Source organism: Protomyctophum bolini (assembly GCF_963924005.1).
Source record: "Protomyctophum bolini genome assembly, chromosome: 2".
Lineage (NCBI taxonomy): Eukaryota > Metazoa > Chordata > Actinopteri > Myctophiformes > Myctophidae > Protomyctophum > Protomyctophum bolini.
In genome coordinates, this window is record NC_137863.1 from 30,543,070 (window position 1) to 30,550,912 (window position 7,843).

Sequence of the window (7,843 nt, forward strand, 5' to 3'; positions counted from 1 at the left end):
TGGTCACAAACCTTGGTGTTGAAATTGGACAGTGATTTTTAAGTCCCCCAATCCTTGCCTCCCTACACTGGCTCCCGCATGTGCGTTACAGGATCCAGTTTAAGATTGTAATGTTTGTTTTTAAGTCTGTAAATGGGTTGGCACCAGTCTATATATAGGAACTTGTAGCTCCTAAAGTATCGACAAGGGCCCTGAGGTCGACTGACCAGTCACTTCTCAAGATCCCTAAATCAAAGCTGAAATCCCGGGGGGATAGGTCATTTTCCGTTGTAGCGCCCACACTGTGGAATGAACTTCCACCTCATGTCAGAGCTTCTTAAATCACGTCTGAAAACTCTTGTAGCCTACTCCTTGGCATTTGAACATATTGATTAATAGTTGCTGCTTCCACTGCTTTGTTGCCCTGTTTATGTATTGTTGTTGTTTTTTCTTTGATATTTTAGTATTTCTTTGTGTACTGTTTCAAGCTTGTTGTATAAAAATGTGCTTTATAAATAAAGTGGATTGGATTGGATTGGATTGTGTTTGACTAGGGTTTGGCTGGATTGCTGAATTCCTACAGTGACCATAATACTTTGGTGTACTGCTACTCCTTGTGGAGAGGAGGAGGGCTGTCAACATGTAGAGTCCAGGAAGGAAGTGAGACCAGTGCCTGCGACATCACAGGCACTTTGAAATAGGCCTACTAAAATATATAAAAGCACATGTTACACACACTCACACACACACACACACACACACACACACACACACACACACACACACACACACACACACACACACACACACACACACACACACACACACACACACACAAAAACAGCAGACTTTCTAGAATCTCAAAGCATCGCGTGAGATTGCACGTCATCAGCTATTTTATTTATTTATTTAATATTTTTGCCGTCATACGACAAATGTAAAATACAGTAGGTCTTAAGTGGTTAAAGATGCCATCTGTACGTTTTTAATGTCATACCCGGGACTTGAACCCCGGCCGTCTTCCTGCAGCAGCAGCATGGGAGAGCAAACCTCTACCACTCGTCTTCTTTAGATGGAGCACACGCTTCACTCCAGCAGAGTTATTGCACTTATGAGCTTAAGGCATTCCCAAACCAGTAGGTGTCCCACCTGACACCGGGGTCAAGGTAGGGAGAGACCACCTCCAACCGCTGCAGATGCACCAGTTATATTCCATTAAGTAGACCAGGGGTGCCCACACTCTCAAAATGACCAGCTCAACCAAAAAATATATATTATCTCATTGCTGAAAATAGTTACATATTAGGCATTAGGCAAACGCTCTTGGAATGGGAAGAGGGGTCGGAAATGGAATTGGTAGGTTTTCTTTCTTGTTTGTGCGAAACACTCTTGAAAGTATTGCATTTTGAACTTTTTGATGTCTATTAATCAATTGAAGTCACCTTAATTCAAGTGGCAGATGCCAAAAAAAAGTTTTTTATTTAAATTATACATTTTAGGGGCATGTCATGTGGTCTACCTGCACAGCCTGTGTGATCTCTTTTGGGCACAGAAGAATGTGACTTATATGCGATCGCTTAATTGACCTATAATCAGCCAAAGTGTGCAGATTATGCTGGGGTAAATATTTTTCAAAAAGGGTTGCATAATCGCCCCGAACTTCCCACATATTTCGCAATTTCCCGCATATTTCACCAAATGAAATCAAACATACAACTCTATATTTTGCAACTTTCCCACATATTTTTCATTTTTTATTTTTCCGCATTTTGCAACTTTCTGCAATTTCACATAAAAGCACATTATATTGCTATAATCAAGCATTTTAGCCCGCATAAAGGATATCTGCCCACATTGTTCTGGAGGGTCTAATTGGTTAAAATAACGTTAGTTCTGGATAGCAGCTTTAACTCTAGGATACATTTTTACACTATTGGAGTTAAATTAACGCTCAGGATTTCGGCGTGCGGCGTCCGTCATACAGCCATTCAGTTCAGTCACCTCCAGACCCCCCCCCCCTATATAGAGTCCCCCCAGAGACCCCTGACTGAGGGGTCTCTGGAAGAACACGTGTTATTCATAAGGGTCTTTGCGTCTGGCCTTACATAAATGTTTAGCAGCGTTCCTTCTGGGAGCCAGGGCCTGTCTTTACAGTGGAGGCTAATCAGCAGTAAATTCTGTTTTAAAAAGGAAAAGGAAGGCATGGAAGGAGTTAATCTCCAAGGCCCATTGCACAATAACTCTCTCTCTCTCTCTCTCTCTCTCTCTCTCTCTCTCTCTCTCTCTCTCTCTCTCTCTCTCTCTCTCTCTCTCTCTCTCTCTCTCTCTCTCTCTCTCTCTCTCTCTCTCTCTCTCTCTCTCTCTTACTCTCTTACTCTATTACTATATTACTTCTCTCATCTCTTCTTTTGAATCTCTATTCTATCACTTTTCCCAGGTTGTCTGCACCAGTGCACCTCAATACTCATTCTCTCTCTCCCACTCTCTTTATTGCTCTCTCTCGCTCATGCAGTTACACTCGCACGCACGCACGCACGCACGCACGCACGCACACAGAGCCCTCTATCCAGTTCGGGGAAAGGGAAAGGAGTGGATGACGACGAAAAAAGGAAAGAGAGAAGAAAGAAAAGCTGGAGGCTTTTGACAAATGATCTAATAAACGGGGAGGGAGATTACAGGCTGGGTGCCCGCCGGGAGAGGAAGTGGGGCAGTAAATATTTTTTAAGGGCTGTCAATAAATTTGCACTGTTGAATTGAGAGAAGAGTCCAGGGTTCAGAGCCAAGTACAGTGACTGCATGGGCTCCTGTGCTGTGCTGGTCGGTGCTGGTCGGTGCTGTGCTGTGCTGTGCTGTGCTGTGCTGGTCGGTGCTGTGCTGTGCTGTGCTGTGCTGTGCTGTGCTGGTCGGTGCTGTGCTGTGCTGTGCTGGTCGGTGCTGTGCTGTGCTGGTCGGTGCTGTGCTGTGCTGTGCTGTGCTGTGCTGTGCTGTGCTGTGCTGGTCGGTGCGGTGCTGTGCTGTGCTGTGCTGTGCTGTGCTGGTCGGTGCTGTGCTGTGCTGTGCTGGTCGGTGCTGTGCTGTGCTGTGCTGTGCTGTGCTGTGCTGTGCTGTGCTGTGCTGCGCTGCGCTGTGCTGTGCTGGTCGGTGCTGGTCGGTGCTGTGCTGTGCTGGTCGGTGCTGTGCTGTGCTGTGCTGTGCTGTGCTGTGCTGTGCTGTGCTGTGCTGTGCTGGTCGGTGCTGTGCTGTGCTGTGCTGTGCTGCGCTGTGCTGTGCTGTGCTGTGCTGTGCTGTGCTGTGCTGGTCGGTGCTGGTCGGTGCTGTGCTGTGCTGGTCGGTGCTGTGCTGTGCTGGTCGGTGCTGTGCTGTGCTGTGCTGTGCTGTGCTGTGCTGTGCTGTGCTGTGCTGTGCTGTGCTGTGCTGCGCTGCGCTGTGCTGTGCTGGTCGGTGCTGGTCGGTGCTGTGCTGTGCTGTGCTGTGCTGTGCTGTGCTGCGCTGTGCTGCGCTGTGCTGTGCTGTGCTGGTCGGTGCTGTGCTGTGCTATGCTGTGCTGTGCTGTGCTGTGCTGGTCGGTGCTGTGCTGTGCTGTGCTGTGCTGTGCTGCGCTGCGCTGCGCTGTGCTGCGCTGTGCTGTGCTGTGCTGTGCTGTGCTGGTCGGTGCTGGTCGGTGCTGTGCTGTGCTGTGCTGGTCGGTGCTGTGCTGTGCTGTGCTGTGCTGTGCTGTGCTGGTCGGTGCGGTGCTGTGCTGTGATGTGCTGTGCTCCACCCCCACGGCTGACTGACGCGGAGGAGAGCGTTTCCGGGAATCTGTCCGTCGCGTCAGTCAGCCGCGGAGGTGGAGCTTCTTTTCCATCCACCAGCTGTCTAAAAACCCCACGAAGAAGAAGGGTGTCAGGTTCTTCTGACGCGGCTGTGCACGAAGGTCTGCCTGCGCTGACAAGGAGCCCCAGTACCTTGATGGGGAAAAACGTAGATTTCGGCCAAAAGATTGTGCATATATTTTGAACTTGTTGAAATGGGACATTCTGCAGTACGAGTACTTTTACTTTTTTATATTTTGTTGCCGATACTTTTGTACTTTTACTCAAGTCCATTTTTAATACAGGACTTGTAACGGAGTACATCTACATTGCCATATTTATACTTTTACTTAAGTAAAACATTTGAGTACTTTTTCCACCACTGAGTAATAATGCACATTAAAATCATCACTATCATGATATCTTGATTCATGTAGCTATAATACCACACAAGGCAAGGTAACAAGTGGTGCTGGCACAGTATACAGTATATCAATGCCGTGTGTACAGAGAGTGAATGCTTTAAATATAGCCCTATACTAATATATTCAATCATTTCCTTTTCACGACAAGGCCATTGTTCCAGGGCTTTCTTCAGGCGTATAGTTAAAGAGTGATAATGGAGAGGGCCATTATTACTCCCTCTCTCTGCCTCCGCAGTTGGCAAGGAGTCTGTCAGAGCTCCATAAACTTCCACCGCACACACCACCAGTCTCACTTTTCCCACACCTTTCTCGGCGGCTTGTTACTCAGCAGCCAATTATAGCTGATTTAGGGCCTCACCTGCATGCCTATTGGCAAATGCTGCCCCCGGGGCGGCACTACCTCACTGATTGATGGGTTGATGAGATAATGATGGACAGCCACAGGTCTCACTGGCGGTCGCCTGTTCCCGACGCTTGGGAGACTGATTGGCTAATTATCTCGATAAGGCACAGCCTCTGTTAACTCCGCGAAGGAAAAGGTCACCATGACAGCAGAATGACTGTGAAGAAGGACACGGCTATTATGAAAACTTTACATGGTTCGAGTTGCAACAACAAAGAAATTATGATGACATTTTCACTGCCTTGACAGGTGTGTTGTTGAAATGATCAGCATTTTGTACACATGGCAGATATTTTGTGTGTGTGTGTGTGTGTGTGTGTGTGTGTGTGTGTGTGTGTGTGTGTGTGTGTGTGTGTGTGTGTGTGTGTGTGTGTGTGTGTGTGTATGTGCATGCGTGCGTGCGTGCGTGCGTGCGTTGTATGCACCAGTATGGTATTCAGAACAATCACTCCACAGCTCGACAGCTTAGTATTTTCATAGACATTTTTAAAGCTTTTGATGAAGAATATGATGTTAATGATACTGCACTGCCATTGGCAGTGGCCACAGTGCACTGTTCACTGCCACTGGCTTGCCATTGGCAAATGGCTGCCCACCCACACTCAGCGCTATAAACACCGGTGACAGGTTACGCCCCATACCTTCAGGACACGATCCAACCTCACACCCTTTAACCTCTCACTTAGATCATCTAACACAGAAAGCCTGTTCAAACCTTCCTTGGGCCACGCTGGGAACAATATAATATACGCTGTAGAGTGCATATTAGCTGAAATTTGGCAGAAGTATAGCGGGATTTTGGCGGAATATACCGCTCAAGGAAATGACGTTGACGCTTTACAAATCTGTTTACATTCTCTGTGAATGAAACAAGTGTTGTGATTGGTCAAAAATATATTGTATCCAGGGGAAATACGTCTGATGGATGTTCCGTCCCAACATTTCCACCTATGCACTCTCTGCCTTAATTGTGACCAGGCTTTTCTCTTCACAGATGGGTAAGGCTGGGACCGAGGCTATCCTCGGCCTAAAACATTGTGGCCAACACACCACGCATGGACAATATAGTCTCTATGCACACACACCATTTTGGAAAAAAACTTGTGCCCCTTCTATACTTCCTTCACAGGTGTTACTGTTACCAATGATACTAATTAAGGCTCTGTTCCAATGCTGGTCTCTAAACTGCCTCCCCCTGTCAGGTGAAAAGAAACGGCTTGGACTCGTCATGCATAGAAGGAAGCAGGAGGTCAGTCCGTTGCTCTCCCCAGGTTATAGTGCCCAGGATTACATTAGATAATTGTGGTTAAACTGACAATGACCTCTGCGGTGACCCTATATTGCTCAGTATGCCTAATAAAATAATGGAAATTCGATTTTCCAGACCTCCCATTTGTTTGATTGATTGATTGATTGAAATATTTATTAACAGTTTGCAGAATTACAGTACATTTCAAGCACAACTCAATACAAAAGACTGTTAACTGTGAGTGGATGACCCAATAAAGCATTACACTTGTTTACAAGAGGGTCCACTTTGTTCAATTCATCAAAACATTTAGAGACCTACAAATAGACACTTCTATTTCGCCAAAGAACAGAACAGGAATTCATCATAAAGGAGGTAAAAAGGGAAAAGAAACATATACAGTGAGGGGGAAAACAAAGGGGGGGATTCCAATTTTACGGGGGCCAGTTTCGAATTGCAGCCGTCCGTAGGTGCCCTTTGAGAGCGGTTTTGAAGGAATCAAGGGATTCACATGTCTGTTAATGACTGTTGGTAGGGCGTTCCACATTTTGGTGGCATAGGAGCGAAAATAAATTTGTCCCTTGTTTGTGCCAAATCTGGGTTGTACATGGTTTGTTGCACTCCCTCTGGGTGTGGACTTCGTTAACATTATGGAAGTATTTAGACAGGTACATGGGTATCTTGGTGGTGTATCGAATCTTGTGGACCAGACCATTTCAAGATGCTGTACTCTGTCGTCGACCCTAAGCCATTCCAGATTGTCAGATAATACAGGAGTTTAACAGATTTTGACCCAGGGACCACCATTCTGACTATAAAGAACAACCTGTTAGGCTGTTATGCATCAAAGCAATTATGTTGCTGCACTGCACTGTCAAATAAGCCTGTAAAGGGGCTACATTTGGTTGGTTGTGTATGAAACACTGTTGTACTGTTTTATAAATACAGCACTTTTAAACTGAAGATGATGGCCAATGTTGATTTCATTCTTTTCAAGGACCATGAGATAACATAATGACACCATTAGAGTAAATTGAAACATACTGCTCCCTGTCCCAGCTGACAATGTTCAGTGAATAGGTCACCGTCAGCCAAACACACTGACTTAGTGACATGTTTGGCCCGTGTGAAGTGATTAGTGACATGTACCTGTATGGCCCGTGTGAAGTGATCACTGATTAGTGACATGTATGGCCCGTGTGAAGTGATTAGTGACATGTACCTGTATGGCCCGTGTGAAGTGATCACGGATTAGTGACATGTACATGTATGGCCCGTGTGAAGTGATTAGTGACATGTATGGCCCGTGTGAAGTGAAATGAAGTGAAATGACGGAACCGGACGAAATTGTGGCAGTCGACGCAAAAGACGCAACGCAAACGAGTGCAACAGCAGGCAGCCCGACGCGACACAACCGCAGGAAGCCGGAACGCAAATGCAAACGAGAGCAACACCGCATCAGTACCCTGCTTAACCACATCAGCGACAGCAAAGGACAATAAACAAGATTTGTACTCACTGCGCAGCAAGCAGCTCTTCCCAGCAGCAGCTATAGCGTACAGTTCCTACCTCAATGTCTTGTGCAGGGAGGGGGGCATCGGTCTGGGACACTTCACATGGGCTCCAGGGTGGGGGTCCTCGGAAGCCTAAATTGGTGGGGCTGTGGGGCCCACGGACATGGCTCGTCTCAGGGTCCAGGGCTTGGTGCTGCCTACACCACTGGTGCAGTGACTCTTTATATTCTGGAATTACATGAAGATAAAAGATAAGTGTCATTAGTGTTATGTAGGCCTACATCACACAAAAAACGAATGGTTCAAACCCATTAATTAAGATTCGAGTGCCAACCCAATGTTTGGGGACAGCCTTAGCACACACACACACACACACACACACACACACACACACACACACACACACACACACACGCGCGCGTAAAACAAAGGAAACCCCCGAGGAGATGAGAGCCACACCAGCTTCCTGATGTTCCCTT